This window comes from Manacus candei, unplaced genomic scaffold (genome assembly GCF_025592945.1).
Source record: "Manacus candei isolate 608988 ecotype Guabito, Panama unplaced genomic scaffold, ASM2559294v1 h1tg000108l, whole genome shotgun sequence".
NCBI lineage: Eukaryota > Metazoa > Chordata > Aves > Passeriformes > Pipridae > Manacus > Manacus candei.
In genome coordinates this window covers 1,395,370-1,411,830 of record NW_026138156.1, presented here as the reverse complement: position 1 = coordinate 1,411,830, position 16,461 = coordinate 1,395,370, and positions in this window count along the sequence as shown.

Sequence of the window (16,461 nt, the reverse complement as noted above, 5' to 3'; positions counted from 1 at the left end):
GAACACAGAAGTTGCACATTCCTCCTTGGAAAGTCGTCTCTGATCTTGCACAGATGTATGCCTGAGAGCAAACCTGAAAGTTAATGCCTTCTTCATAGGAAAGGATTTCTTCTTGGGCGGAGGCTGTATGTAGAGGTTCAGACAAAGAGCTCAGGGATTTAGAGCTCGGTGGAACAGTTGTGAATTAGAGAAGCAGGTACTGAAATACTTCATGGTCAAGCTGACCAACTTCCAGGCTCATTTGGATGTTTTGTAAGCCATAGCTGCTTGATGTTTGTTCTCCAGGCAAAGAACCTCATGAATGCCTACAAACAAAGAGGTGGATCTCTAGGGACTTCTCTGTTATCCAGGGAGTTCTGTGAGCTTTTCTTCCTGAACTGGGACCCTTTTGAGGGACTTGGCAGGCATGCTTTGGAAATAGCATATGTCTCTCTTGTTTGTGTATTTTGCCATAACTTGTGGTTTAGGAGACCTCAGACCAGTTATAATGATACGATCAAAACACAAGACAGCTGCACAATCAGAATTGCAGAGCTAAATCTGGGATGATTTAAGTGGTGATTTCACTTTGAAGTGCTTGTGAAAAGCTTAAGAACATGGGTCCATATGAGTGTAAACAAAGCCCACTGTAGCTTTTTGGCTTCCTATTTCTCTGGCCACATTCCATGTTAGAGGAAGGTAAAAATCAACTTGTAAGCCACAGTAGAATTCACTTAGAATTGTGTCAAGTTTACTTTGGTTTACTGTCTTTTCTGTAGCCTGTGAGTTTGGTTTATTTATGTTATTCAGGGGCAAAAGTAACACCTGTTTTCTGTGGTGGATTGGTTGATTTAAATTCACAGAAACCACAACATGTTCTTCCTTCAGTATCCACTCCAAGTGGATGTTTCTTGTTATATTGTCTTCCTTAGTTTTATATAGTATTGATGAAATTGAAAATCAGTGACCTGACAAAAACAAAATAATATGGCATGAAAATTGCTACCATGATTTCATGCTGTGTTAATGCAAGGATGTCATTCCCGCTTCAGAATAATAACAGTGTTTTGCTTCTGAGCTTACAGCATCTCTCTCTGTCCCTCTCTTCCTCTGCCCAACCCCCCTTTTCCTTTCTAAAGAAGTGTTGATGCCACAGTGAAATTGTCTTTAATCACATCTCTTGGCTGTTTGTTAGAGAATAACCACTACTAACAGTTAAGTTTTTGAAATAGACAGTGGAATCTCTGTATTCCATAAGCATATGCCAAAATGCAGAAAGAATCAGGCTTAACAGGCATCATAACATGGCTAATTGCAGAATCTGGGACTTTTTTAGTCATTCTGCCTCAAAGAACCACAACCCAGGCTGCTTGGCAGCACTCTTTGAATTCCCACAGGGCACTGGTTGTCCTGGAATATGCAGAAGTCCTATATGCTCTCTGTCTCAACAATTCCTGTTATCCTACAGGTGCCAGAAAAAATTCAAGGAAAAAGCCCAAATTCTGATTAACATACTCACTGAACCTGCAATAGTGTGATCAAGTTTCATATCTTAACTGATTAGAGACCACCTTATCCAACCTTCCCAGCTTGTGAATGATTGTAGAGCCTACAAAATTTGATGTAAAAATGTTAAGTTTTATATCAAAGGTTAGAAGGCACTTGGCAAATTCTGCCACACGGGAAGAATGTCTTTTAGATCGCAGGTACTTGGTCAGACTCTGCCCTCTCTGTTCAGTGAGGGAAGGAGCAAATACTAAGTCTCGAGCTAAAGACCAGCATTAGCACCAACTCCACTTTGTTTTGTCTATCTCTCTGTCTCTTCATTGCTTGCAGAAGAGGGTGAGCCTGGCTGTCATGTGTGTACGGAATGAAATGGTCATCTCTACTGTACTTCATGGTGGAGAAGGAATGGGAACAGAAAGAAATAGAACACTGTGCCCTCTCCTCATGCTCTACCTGACTGACTTGTCAGAATAGAGGTCAATTTAAACAAACAAAAACAATAGATGGATTATTGCATTTAAGGCAGTGAGCTGAAGGACTGCTGATATAAAAGCCTCTCTGTCTATATAGTTGCTTTTCAGCTGAAGCATTCACCCACACTACCTGAGATCTGAACCAGTTCAGATTCTTTTCTCACAAACAAGGAGTTTCCTTGACCTCGTATATCTTGGTTATTTTAGGCAGAAAACAATTTATGATTGAGCGAACCAGAGAGAAAATACATGTGAGCCTGAGGTTTAATGGTTTGTATTCACCTGAGGGTTCCAGTTTCCATGCTAAAGACAGCTTCAGCTCTAATGTCAGCTTTTGGCACAGGGATTTGAAGTTCTCTTCCCAGCTAGGTGGCTGATAAGCTGCAGAATTCTCCAGTTTAGCACTGTCCTCTATAATTCCATAGCCTCCATGAGGAGAATGGGAAATGTCCTGATGGATATGGTAACCTACCTCTTTAAAGACAGATAGGAATATGGGGTTGAGTTCTCTGAGAATAAGAAATAATTCAAGTAGCCTGGATGAGTGTTCATACTGTGCACTGTTTTGTGGGGGTGAATAAGAGGTACCTCATCCTGTAGTTTACTTAAAAAAACAAGGACAATCTCTCTTTTATTTTGAAAGAGTAACACTGGTCACTTCTTAGTTAAGACTGAGATTTTGTGAGCTCACACTTCTGTTCTGGATGTTTCTTATTAGTAAATTGAAATGATTCTTTACTGAACAGGCCAGATCTTCTTACCAGCCTGGTTGTCATTCTGTCATGTTCTCTTCTAGAATGATGTTCAAAATTTTCAATCTCTATTTGACAGTACTAGGACAAATATAGAAGAGGTGATAAAGGAAAAAAGTCTCCTTCCAAAAGAAAATTTCTATTTGCTCAATTAATTTTATTTTGTAACCAAGTGCTTGAAATCCATTGCTAACTTTTGTTTGCCTTTGAGGGTGCTGGAAGCTCTGTGTGCTTTGTGTTGCTAACGACTTGTTGTGTGCCTCAGTTTTAAGTTTGTTTCTTAAACTGCTCTTGTTTGTTGCCACTGTTTTTTCTGGTTGTTTAGCATCTTTTGTTTGTTTTCCTCCCCTGCTGCCTTTCTGCCCTTGCAGCTCTCTGTGGGTTTTTGCTATGAACTGCCCATCTGATGGGTTTCCTGCTGACTTTACTTGATTGCTGGAGCTCTGGCAGTAGCTTCACGGAGCACTGGAGCACAATCCGAGGGCTCCACGCTGTCTGGTGGGAGGCCAGGTACTCCAGCCACTCGGCTCCAATGTCTGATTTAGTCCATCAGCCAGCAGCACTGAAGGGATCCTCCGAGACTGACTGGTATCAGCCAGACTTTGGAGGAAAGGAATTTTTTGGTCTGTTCTTTCGTTTTTACGTATGTGTGCCGGAGGATCCCCTAAGTGTGGTTATTTAGTGATTTGGATTTTGTTGTTACAGCAGCATAGGAGATTGCTGTAACTTCAAATGAAGGTGTCCTAACCTAAGTACAGGAATGTTATGGAAGCACTTTGGTTGATTCGTTTTTTTTCGAAAATGTGGTGAGGGTTTTTTTGTGAAAAATATTTTTTTTCACTACAGATAGAATGTTTTCTGTGAACACGCTTTGTTCATAATTACTTGTTCTGAAAAACAAATTTTTATTCCTCATGGAAGCACGAGGTGAAAAAAGAAGTATAGAGTTTAACATTCTTTATGATAGAATTTAAATTTACCATAAAATTAAACCTTGCAATGGAATTACATAAATCGATTTATATCCTTTGTGGAGGCATTAATTCAGTATTGCATCTTCTTGAATTTTGAAGAAATATTTTAGTATAAGGATATATATAGGCTGGCAGTTAACACTGGGATGGAGATAAAAGTCAAAAGATGTGTCTTATATGATAAACTTGCTAATACATTTAATCAATATAATTGTGTTTTACGAATATGAAAAGACAAGAGCTGCCCACATGCTCTATGAAGACCAAGTAATAGTATCCAACTAAACAGTGTAAGCAAAGTAGGAAGGGGATGGAACAAAAAATAATGATAAATACAGCTATTGATTGCAGGTATTATACCAGTACACTTGTACTTTGATTTTTGACATTTCTTTTTCACTTCTTTTTATCATGGGAGAGAGCTTTTTTAGAGCTTACAGAGTTTGGAAAATATTTTAATGAAATGTTTAAGGGAGGATTTTTTAGTCATCAAGAGGAAAGGCGAGATCATAAAGGGAAAGGGTATGGTGAGTAGAGGAAGAGGGAGAGCTGGAAGATGGTGCAGGAGGAAGGTGGGGTGAGAGTGAGAGTGGGGGCAGTGGGAGGAAAATATCCTGCAGGTTTTGTTCTTTGTAAGAAAGTGTGAGGTCAGGGAGATAAAGGATAGTCTGAATGGTTCCTATTTTCTTCCTTTTCCACCAGGGAACTCTTAAAACTCCCTCTGTGTCTATGCAGTGGCTCTATAATGGTCATGTTCATACCTCCTTAGTTTCTGAGAAATCAAACCTACACCTAGATGCAGATTTCAGACTCTGTGGTTGGATCATTTTTTATTTCTTGGTGACAGTAGTTTTCTTCCTGATAATTTACAATTCTTCCACATCTAGGGATGCAAAAAAGAATACCTTTTCTAATGCCAGATTAAGTGCAAAAAAAAATTCACATTTAGAACCAGGTGGGGAACCGTGAAGTGCACAGATGGTTACAAAGAGAAGTGGTGAAGTTTTAATTAATTTTTTTTTGTTTCTATGTAATTTGTCTTTGAATTCAAATGTAAGAATAGGTTGTATTCAAATACACTGTGAACAGAATGGGTAATTTTACATTTGGGAGAAAAAAATCAGGTTAAAAAAAGGTGTGTATTATTTAATGGGCTTAATTCATTACTGAAACAATGTGTCTTGAAATGTGGTTATTTGTTGCTGGAATCCTATATTGCACCTGAATATCCTCCTAAAAGAAACAGCAGTTGAACCAGAATATTTTGATTTGATGCAGAATTTCTCAGATTTTAGGGGAATTCTATAGAAGCGGTCAGACCAGATGAACATATTTGTACTTTCTGTCTTTTTAATTCCTGAAGGCACACTGCGCAACAGCTTTCCAAGTCAGTTGTAACAATTAAATTAGGCTACTGGGTCCCTAAATCAAGTGCTCCAGGCCAGACTGGAGGCAGAAGCTGCCCTTCCACTCTTCCCAAGGCTTCCGGAGCTGTGGGAAGGTGAAAAGCTGGGAGCACTTCACCTCTGTCTGTGGCACCGTGCATCAGCTGCAAGGGGAACTTGTCTGCATAGGCTCACATCAGCTGTGAGGTAAACTATCTGCATAGCCAAGAGTAGGTTTTTGTTTTTCATGTGTTGTGTTGCTTTAGGGGCAACTGCAAGTGGTGCTTTCCAAGAACACACATCAGTGGTTTTCCCAAAGCCTTCTAGAGATCCAAACTGATCTACACAGTATATACCACCTCCTTGTGGTATCCCTATGGATAGGGGTTGCTTTTCTACTTCTCTTGCTTCCTCTTACTAAATAGGATGTGTTCAGAGAAGGTTAGTCCAGAAAAAAACATGTGTTTCCTAGACACAGGAATGCCAATTTCGGCCAGTTACCAACACAGGATTTAAATAACAAGCAGAAAATTCTTCCTACTTATGATCTGGAAGGTACCCAGCAGTAATTCTTTGGAGGTGCAGGTTGGTCACAGTAAATGGCAAAGTAGTAAATCTGCTCCAGGTTTTGCTTTAGGTTGGAGAGAAAGCCATAATTCTACTTCTTTATTGCTTGGCTTGCTCTTGCTAATTGTTGTGCAATTACTGAATTAAGAAGGTAGATGAAATTATAAAAAGCTATATATAATAGATATCAGTACGAATTAGTATAGTGCAAAGTGCTTATCTCAGTAGGTGTTTGTTCATTTGCTTTGTTGCTGTTGGAATACATGTGCAGTGATACAATGCTTTGTGAAACACATGAGTACTTACTTTTATGAAAACAAAAATACAAGATATTTTACTCTGATTTATTCCATTTTAGGAATTAGAGAAATTAAGCTTCCTTTTCCTTTTAATTATATCTTATGGAGAAACAGTAATCTCTTAATCTCTATAAAGCTGCTCTCTTTTAGTTTACCCATTTTGGCATTTGCTGACATGGAGCCTGCAGAGCCTGCAGTTGGAACTGCACTCTGCAGCTTGGAGGGGTGTGCTCAGAAAGCAAAGGCCAAATTTTGCCTACATGTGTGCAGCTTGTTTTGACTCCAGGGCAGGCGATCTGCACTCGGGCTACACAATAAATTGATTTGTCAGTTCAGTGACTGACTTAAAAATAAATAAATGAAAACGGTCCCAGTTGACAAGAAACAGATCTCTCTTCAGTCCTCCCCACTTTTTTTTTCCAGCTAATCAAAGCAAGATGCTTTGTTCAACCAAAAAATGCATTTCCAGGCATTTTAGATAAAACAAAAGCTAGATTTTCAGGAGGATATAGATTACATCACAAAACAGGTGCTGCAGTTTTCTTATGTGTATTGGATCAGAAAGAGTTCAAATCTCTACTAATTTTAAGGAGATCCACTTTTTTTCCCTCACCTAACTTGTAAGAAAATCTCCTAACTATGGAGCTATATGCTCCTACAGAATGTTGTGTTTTTCTGTTGGAACATCTTGGTTATGTGTAAAATGCTTAAGCACCTATTTTGGTCAGCAGTACAAAAAGTAACTCTATAGCCTCCTGCTAAGAATACTGTGGGGATGTCCATGTTCCTTTGTTAATGAATCTAAGTGCTCGATAGAAAAAATGAGAGACTGAGGGGCCACCAGCCCACAATACTTTATTGCTTTGTGTCTAAGGTATTTTCCTAAATGCATGTTTTGTTTCAGTGAGAGATTAGATTTGAATCTGAACCTCTGACAGCCCATCCTAGTTGTTGGGCTGCAAGGCCAGAAAGCTCCTTTTTTGTGCAAAATACTGTGAAACTAAAAATTGTTAAATACTATGGGAAAATAAGAAGTAGCCACTTTGAAATTAGCAAATTACTCTCTGCAACTACTGGAAAAGAGGTTATAGTGAGGTGGAAGTTGGTCTCTTCTCCCAGCTAACAGGTGATACAATGACATGAAAGAACCTCAAGTTGCACTGGGAGGTTTAGACTGGATATGAGGAAAAAATTCTTCTCTGAAAGGGTTGTCATGCATTGGATCAGGCTACCCAGGGAAGTGGTTGAGTCACCATCCCTGCAGATATTTAAAAGACATGTAGATGTGGCACTTACGGCCATGGTTTAGTGGTGGGCTTGGCCGTGCTGGGTTAAAGATCTTTTCCAACCTAAAGAATGCAGTGATTCTCTGAACTAATTCTTGATACGATTGGAGATTTTGTTTCTTTTTTTTTATTATTTGTTGGAAGTTACTCAGTGTGATTCTTCCACAGTTATTTTTGGAGGAAGAAGTGTTTCCTTTAAAAATAATTAATGCAAACCTTTTGTTCCAAAATCTAGTCTGCAAATACGTAAGTGTGCAGTCAAGTAGGCTGCAGTGGGATCCTCACTTCACATGGGTGACCATGTAGGCATCTTTCCTGTCATATTTCACCTTATTTCTGTGTGCCCTACAGTGGGGAATAGAAGGTAGGTAGGATCTTTGCAGAAGAGATATCAAAACCTGGCAAAAAAGAAAAGGGTCATAGCCAGAATCAGTGGACACTTGGCATTTCTTTCTGTGATGCTGATAGAAATCTACTCAAGCATTAAGACAACCCAGAGGAAATGATCAGAGCTCAGGAAAATATCACAATATATGATTCAACCAGCCCTGTTACAAATGAAACATGTTTAGTTCAGCTGCCATATGAGTCTCATCATACATTGTCAATTATTCTGTATCTCATAATCTTAGGTGCTTGCTGCTATTTGCAGCAGGTAGTGTGGTTCTATAAACCTGACACTTTTTAAAAGAGAAAGCCTCTAGGACTCTGTTAGTTAGGCAATATATGTGAATAGTGCTGCTGTTTGACCAAAAATGTAAAACATTTTGTGGACTTTCCTTGATTGTCCATCTCCTTGAGTTTAGAAAGGAAAAGAAATATAGCTTCCAGTCTGAGTGTTTAATATATTTGAAATGCATTTTGAAACTTTTTTTGGTCATGAAAATGACATTATTTTGCTTTATTATATGTTCAGAATGCAGAAATTTTAACTTTTGTAGAATTCTGCGCTTACTTTTCCAGAAGCTATTTTCCCTTCTATATGCAGTAAACAGACACCCTATGTCTCTTAAAGTAATACTCTTGTAAAAAATTGTGAGAATTAGCTCTGGAAAATATTTTTGAAACTAAACTTCATCACTAAAGACAGTGATATAATTGGTTGTACAGAGGCAATGCCTTTATCCACACCTTTCCTGAGACAAGTTAGTGCAAAATGTTACCTATCTGGTCTGATGTAATGACTTGAAGTGAATGGACAAGATATTGTGATTTCAATCTCCTTTTGAGAATCCCTTTCACCATTTTTCAGGCACTTCTAGTGTCTCAAATGGTATTTTTAAATAGCTTCTGAACTGTGCTGTTTAACATTGACATTTCACTCAGTTTGGACAGTTTTCCTTTGTGTGACAGTTAATTTAAACCTCCTGCTTCTCTTCTAGCATATTTTTCCCACTATCCAGGTGGGCAGCCTCTCACCTGAAGCCACAAGCCAGTTACTTACACTTGCTGAAGAAATCTAATGATAAGACCTTGAATAATTTATCTGTTTGCATTTTTCCAGAAGCTGCATAACCAATATTTGGCCTTGAAAGACAAGGGTATAGGGAAAAGCATTGTTGTGACTGTTCAGCTCCTCATGACAGATGTAGTGCTTCACTGTGTGAGTCTGTGGTGCCAGGTATTGGATTTTTGCATGGCGTCCTGAAGTGGTACTGTCTGCTTGCACTGGGTGAAAAATGGCTCAAAAAAGTTTGAAGATAATAAGGGCTTCCTCTTTGAGTTGCCTTGGCTGTGTTGGTCCACACACCTTTTCTTCATTTCCAGAAGGATTGGGGGAAGAGGAGCTTAGGAATTCATTTCAGAACAGAACTTCAGTCAGCTTGTGACTGTACCCCAGTAATGTGTGTTTAGGGACACATGGGTTAAATTTTTGTTATTCTTTGAGCAGGAAAGTAGAAGAAAACTGGTTGAGTTTTTGTAAAGATAGTAATTTTTAAAGAATACTCTTTGTCTGAGTCATGCAAAATCCCAGTGATTCACCACTGTGAGTAGATTTGTCTAAAAATTAACTAAAATGTTCAGATATATGTTGTTACTTCCAATTCTGTCTCCAGTTTTTGAGAAATGTACTTTATTCTGCTAACTATATTCCTTCCTGTACTTGGTAGATCTTTTATTTTTTATTTTTTTTCCTCTTTGTGTATGTACCTATTTGCAAATGCTCAGTAGACTAATTAAGGTTTCTGAAGGTTTAGCCTCATCTTACAAAGTAGATTCTGAGACTTGCCATGGTGTTAGCTCAGTAGGCTTCAGGGAAGGGTTCCAGAAAAGACTGTGTAATATTGCCAAGCAGGGCTTTATTGTTGAGATTACTTATCCTGCAGGGCTTAGGTCAATGTTATTGTGACAGGGGAGATCTAATCCCGTGGGAGAGTCTTTTCATTACATGGTTTTAAAATAAATTTTATCACCTGAATCTAAAAAGAATTGTACTGAGTGCATTTTATTTAATTTTTCTTTAAATGGTGAAAGAAAACTATATTTTCAATTAATTACGAAACCAAAGCAAGGTCTATACTTTGCTTATAACTGGGCACATTGTAATGATTCTGCATCAACAGAGAATATTTTCCTGTTTTCATAAAAAGGAAACATGTTTCTGAGGTAATTGCAGAAGGGGAACCATCCCACCCTAGTAATTTCAAATGAGATGTAAGAAACTCATAGCAGCTTAGTTCAGCCAGATCTTGCTCTCCTTGATGCCATGGTGTGATGCCATCAAGCAGTGCTAGCTTCTGATGCTGCATCTTTTATTTGATAAAATGAAAACAATTTAAAATGCCACTGATCTCACGTCACAGAACTATTGCTACTTCTCCTTCTTCAGATTTTGCACCCTATCTCTGGAATACCTACTATTTTCTTAGAAGAGCTTCTAGTTCCCTTCTATTCATGTTACTTATTTTTGTCAAAGTTGCTGAGCAGCTTGGCCTGGACCTGGCTCACAGCAGAACTCGAGCTTGCCCACATTGGCTGGCACTGGGCAGAGAGAGATAGGGCTCTTTAATGGGTTTGCAGTACTCAGAAATGATAGAGGGGAGAGTAGTTTATATTTTTGGGTTTCTTAGTTGTCCAGATAGCGGATGACATCATTAGCCTGTGTTTGGGCCAAATACACAGTGTAGACATACCCCAGAGCGAAGATTTGTGCCAAAATTACACCCTTGCCTATAGCATTGACCAGATTTAAAAATACACATCTACATCAGAATAAAAAAAACTAAAAGGGAAAAAAGGAAAGGAAAAAAGAAATCCTCTTATATTGTGTAATAATGAAGAGCTGTATCAAAATCCATAAATTAGGCACAACTTTAAAATCACATATAATTTCAATTACAGCCATCTGTTTCTCCTTAGGAAGAATGAAGTGAGGTCAACAACTAAACATTTTACAGTCATAAAGATTCTGGGATGCTTTTTAAGCTATATACATATGTGATTTGTAAGAAACCTATTTATATGTAAAATTTCTCATTTGAACATTCATTTCTTTTATTATGCAAACACCAAGTTTTTTGGAAGCTACAGGCTTCGAACTGAAGTGAATACACATATTTCAGCCTCATGTTATTGCCTTAATTTTTTTTTATTTTAACCCCCGATGTTTCTCACATCATGAAGAAAAATATCTGTTTAACTTTCAAATGTATAGATAGTAGAGAATATATGGGCATAGATTTTCCTTAAGAAAAGTATGTAAAAGGTTTCTGAGCTCTTTGCCAAAAATAAAAGTTAAAGCCTTAACAGAGGTTTTTGAGAGAAGATGGGCAAGGGAGGAACGTTATATGCCGGGACTCAAGGTAAAAAATTTTTTAAATCTTTGAATTTAATGTAATCATTTATTTGAGTGGCACTTCCTTTCCTTCTCTCCCCCAGTGCTGTTCACAGCATTGAATAGAGACCAGTTCATTCAGCTGTGACTGTCTTGTTATGCCCCTGATGAGGGTTATATCCAAGATGTGGCATGTATCATTTTCCAAGTGATGGTAATAAAGTTGGTGACTTTACTGATAAGGTTTTTAGTAATACAAAATAAAATGGAAATGAATTTTACATTCATTCTAAATGTATGATATAATGTATTGACCCTCTTTGAGCCAGCAGACTTTTTGAATTCCTCAAATATGAAAAGGTGAGCAAAGCCTTAAGTAAGCTTGTCCAACAATAAATCAAACAAGAAAGCAGAATCACTTGGAATACATAATCATAAAACCTTCATGCATAAAATATAAAGCAAAATACTGACCTAAATGGTTAATAACAGGAAAAGTCTGCTAATACCTGTTGTATAAACCCCTAATCTTTACAGTTGTTAACAGAAACTGGAGTGCATGCATAAAAAACTCTCTTCATAGCAAAGCTGTTATCCACATCAATCAAGATAATCCCACAGTAAAACCTTGCTAAAGAGGAAATGTGGCATGTTTGGATAATGTCAATGATTAGAAAACATGTCCCAGAAAATGCCATGCAAAGCAAGTTTAAATATTAATGCACACTTCCCTAGCCCTTTTCAAACTGAGTCTCAAATTATTTACATGGACCTCAAGGGCTGGACTCTGATTTCAGTTCCAGATGTGAAACAAACAGAAGTTCCTGTGTACTTGAAAGCAAGTGTAATTCTGTGCTGTAAAACTTCACATCTGTTTTTTTCACAAAATTTGAATTCTCAGTCTGAACAAGGGTAAATTGAGTCACAGAACAGGGGCATGATTTACTGAATGTGAACATAGTGAACCACAGCACATAACAAACCTTGCTCTCTCTTATTACTGCTTCCTCCTTCATGGCTCAAGGAAACACGCTGCTGGTTCAAATTCATTCTGTCTTAGGCTGACAATGTATTTGATCATAACTCATCAGGGAGGACAATTTTATGCTTTAGACCACACTATAAATTAAATCCCTGGAAGATTTTCATAGGGTGTATAGTATGTTCTGGAGATATCATTGAAAAAGACAGAATTACACACTAAACCTCTGTGAACAATCATGTCCTTATTTTCTGCTCTAGATGGATGGTAATTGAATATGATTTGCACTTGCAGGTTGGCGCTTGTGGACTGCTAATCACTTGGGAAAATACAACACATTGAGCTCTCAAGTGCTGTTCTGCTATTGTTTCTCAGGGCAATCAAAGAATTGGCTCTCCTGATGTGCTTATGAGGAAGGTGGTATTAAAAAATGTGTAAGTGGAGCAGAATTAGCTCAGCTAATTTTAGACGACTGCCATTTAAAAGTCTGGATCTCGGCTGGTCCTTGTGATTTCACCAGACTGATGTATATTGTCCTATGAAATGCCTTTTTCTCTCCACCAACTGTAGCAGTAATGCAGACTCAAATGACTATGTTGTAGCTATCCAAAGTTAGTGAGATGAATCTCACCTAAAGTTAAATTGAACAAGTCACCTTTCTACAGAGCTTAGCAAAATTGGAGCTTTTTGAATTACCTGGAGCAGTGCAGCAACCAAACCCTACAGAAACCAACAGGCATGGGAGAAACACACAGGACAGCATGAACGTGTAGTAGGAGTAACATTCACACTAATACATAAAAGCTATGTAAAAGCCTGTGTTTCAATAAGAAGGTGATTGTTTGTCAATGGAACCTGGCAATGTTATGTTTGATCAGAACACTCATAATGTCAGATGAGAATTCATTATTCACCAAGCTCTCAGTTCAGTTCAGCTGCATGAGATGCTGTGTGGTGTTAAGGAAACAACTGAAAACCTGCTTAATCAGTTGTGTAGTCTTACCAACTAAGCAAGGAAGTGTGAGGAATATGCTGTGCTAAAGTACATCTTTAATGAAGAGCTGTCTGGAAAGACCATACATGGAAAGGGCTTGGATTGGTTGGTTTTCTTTGGTTTTATTTTTAAAGTAGTAAAAATAGGTTATCTCTGACCTCCTTTCTGGAACAAAAGTCACAAATTAAGAAATTATTTTATAATTATTTACAATTAAAAAAAATAAGATATGGTTTGTTACGGTAATAAGCATCATACCAGTAGAGCTTCTAAACGGTGATTAAATAATTTAATTGTTTTAATTTAAAAAAAAAAAACAAAAACAAAAAACTGTGACTTAAAATTTGTACGGTGCCTTAAGCACAAAACAGAGGAAAATATGATTCTGGCAGTGGACTGAGCTGTAGGAATACTGCTCTCACTTTGTGGTTCACTCTCTTTATGTTAAACATTTATGAATAGCATGTGCTTGACCTAGATGGCTGCAGAAGGATGTAGGAGCCCTCACACCTTCAAGAACATCCAAAATCTAGGTGGTTGTTTATGTGGGCTTGTGCTGATCATATATAACTTTTTCTAACAAGTGGGAGTGGACATGAAAGGTAAGTCATGCCTTGTGCTCTACTTTGCATAACCTCATTGATTTGGGCTTTTTTTTAGTGCATGTTAGAAATGAGCAGTGCCAGGGCACGTTCACTGGCCCCAGGGCCACCAGGCAGCATCTGGCCATGCTATTAAACACTCTCAGCATCCAAAGGTGGAGAGACTGCATCCAAACTGCCCATAGGGAACAGTGTTAACCTATCACTGCTCTGCAGATGGTCCTATCCAAACAGCGCTGGCTCCCTGTGCCAAAGGTGTGGCAAGGGCAATTTTAATGGTCTAATAAACTGCAGAGAGAGAGAGAGATTCTTGTGAGTGGGAATGGTTTTGGCACCCGAGTTTGCTGGAATAGCTATGGTGCTGGTGAATTAGGATTCCTGACAGCATCCCTCAATGAAGGTTCTTTTAGGAAACTAAGCTCTTACAAAATGAGAAAAACTCTTTTTACTTGAGTTTCTTAATCGTAGTGATTATCAGTTGTGATGATTAATGCCTGGTTTAAAGGTGACGTAGAGCATTATGAGTAATGGGAGTTTTTACTAGAGGTGAATGTTACCAAACAGATGAGGATGTTCTTGTTCTGAGGAAACAGAGGACACAAAGGATACAAGAAAATGGGATCACAGAGAGATCAATAAAAACACGTCATTACAAAGGTGTCTGTGAACAGGTTACTTAGGAAAGAAGAGAATCCACCTGTTTGTTTTGAAGGATCTGTTTTCAGATCTAAAACAAGCAGGAGGAAATATTTTTCATAAAATTGTAAGTCAATTGTGGAACTTGGTTCCAGATGAATGGTGGATAGGCAGTTCAGGAAATTCTTAACATTCTGACTGCCAAAAGCAGTGGTGTTTGCTGAGGAGGATCAGTCTGTCCTTACTTTTTTTCTCCCATATCCCCTAAGCATCAGCTACTGGCCACAGTTGGAGGCAGGATTTAGCCATTTCAGTCTAACCCAGCATGACAGTTTCTATTTTTCTGCAGCCTGGATCATGTGTGTGGAGAGGATAAAAGGGAACAGGCAACATTTGTTGACAGCATTTTATTCTTTCCTTTATCACCCGCTTGTCAGCAGCCTTGAGATGGTTTAAGAACTCAGCAGAGCAAAGGAAGCATTGCAAGAGGCATTGGAGGGGAAGTTATGGCTCTGAAACACGTTTGCCTCATTATGCTAATTTCTCCATTTTCTCTGGGGTAGTGCATCATCCTGGTCCAGGTGAATTTAGATAAGTCCTACATTCAGCCCTTAATTACACTGTTCTTGGGTCCTCACTCTGTAAAACTGGGATGCTGTCATGGGAGGCAGTGATGGCAAATACACCATCTGTGAGATTCTCAGCTTGTATTACAATAAAGGCCAACAAATGAGGTAGAAGAATTCTCTGTAATGTGGGGTTCTATATACAGTGCCATAATAAGTTATCAGGGAATAAATCATGCAGTCCAACATTTATACATTCGGGCAGCAAAAGCAAGGAGCTTCAGGTTCATATCTGAATAATTGCAGCTGGACCGAAGCTGCTGACACAGTGAGGCTTTGGAATTCCTACACACATCACTGCAAACCATGGATGTCTGTGCTTTGGGCCACTCTAGGAGCATGTGAAATGTCTGAAAGTAGGACCCTCATCCTTCAGTTTCCCCAGTTGCAAAGAAAAAATAATTTTCATTTTGCAGAATGTTGTGATTGTTTGTTACTTTGAGATTTATGGATCAAATGCATCATAAAAGAGCAAACTATTTCTGTGTTCAGTAGATACAGCATAAAGGAGCTTGAAAATGGTGCACAGATAGTTAAAAGAAAAACTGGAGTTCTGAGCAAAACATATGCAATTTCTACAGACAACTGCCATTATCCTATGAGGCACAAGTATTGCCAAATTATTAAACTAATTACAGATATTAAACCACATATCAGTCTTCAAACCCTCTATTGCTTTTTTTCCTTCCTTTAAAGGCTTTTTCTTATTTTTTATTAGTGTGGACACCTATAAAAACTTTGAATAATTTAGAAATTTGCATTTAATTTTATTATATTTCTTTTCATGTTACTGAAGTGTTGTCTTTGGGCTTTTAATTGATTTTTTTTGTTGTTGTCAAACACTTTGAAACTTCTGAAGTAAACTACATGAAAAGAATAAATAATGACATAGTCTTAAGAGAAAAACAGCAATATTTTATTAAACAGAATCTTTCACAGAATTAAATCCTGTGATTTTAGTATATTCTGAGCAATTACAATAGCGTTAGTACCAGGTTCTTATGAAAGTAACGTATCTGTATCTATAGAGCAGGCGTAGAAAATGCTGCAAATATATGCCTTTGATCTAAATGACAGAAATAAATTTGCTAGGGACACGGTAACATTAAGCACATTTAAACTGACCCATATTGCTTGAAGTGCAGGTAGAGTATTTCTCCTTTTGATCAGGCCATTTGATTTACAGTATAAATGAAATTAAGTTATATGCATAATACGTGTAACATAATTTGGCACATTAACTCTTACAGATGTAGGTTAATATTTTATTTATCCCCTATTTTTTTCCTGTTCTGCAATTAAATTTATCACGAGTCTGCAGGCATAACTTGGACACGAACAATTAAGTTTTCAGTCAGAACCACAGCGAGAGACTCCGATCCGACTGCACTCACTAAGCCTTTTGGTAGCTGCATTGATAAGGCAGAAAGAAGTTCATGTGTGAGAAATCTGAAGTGAAGATGCAAATCTCATGCTTGGCTGGTATTTTGTTATCTAGGAATACGTTGATCCTGAGTGGCATCAGAGTAGCTTTACTTTCAGAGTGCTTCTGTTTCTTTTAAAAGTGTCCTAAATCCTTTGGTAGATTTACTACTCTCTTATCGTTACAGGCAACTCAAATTTGT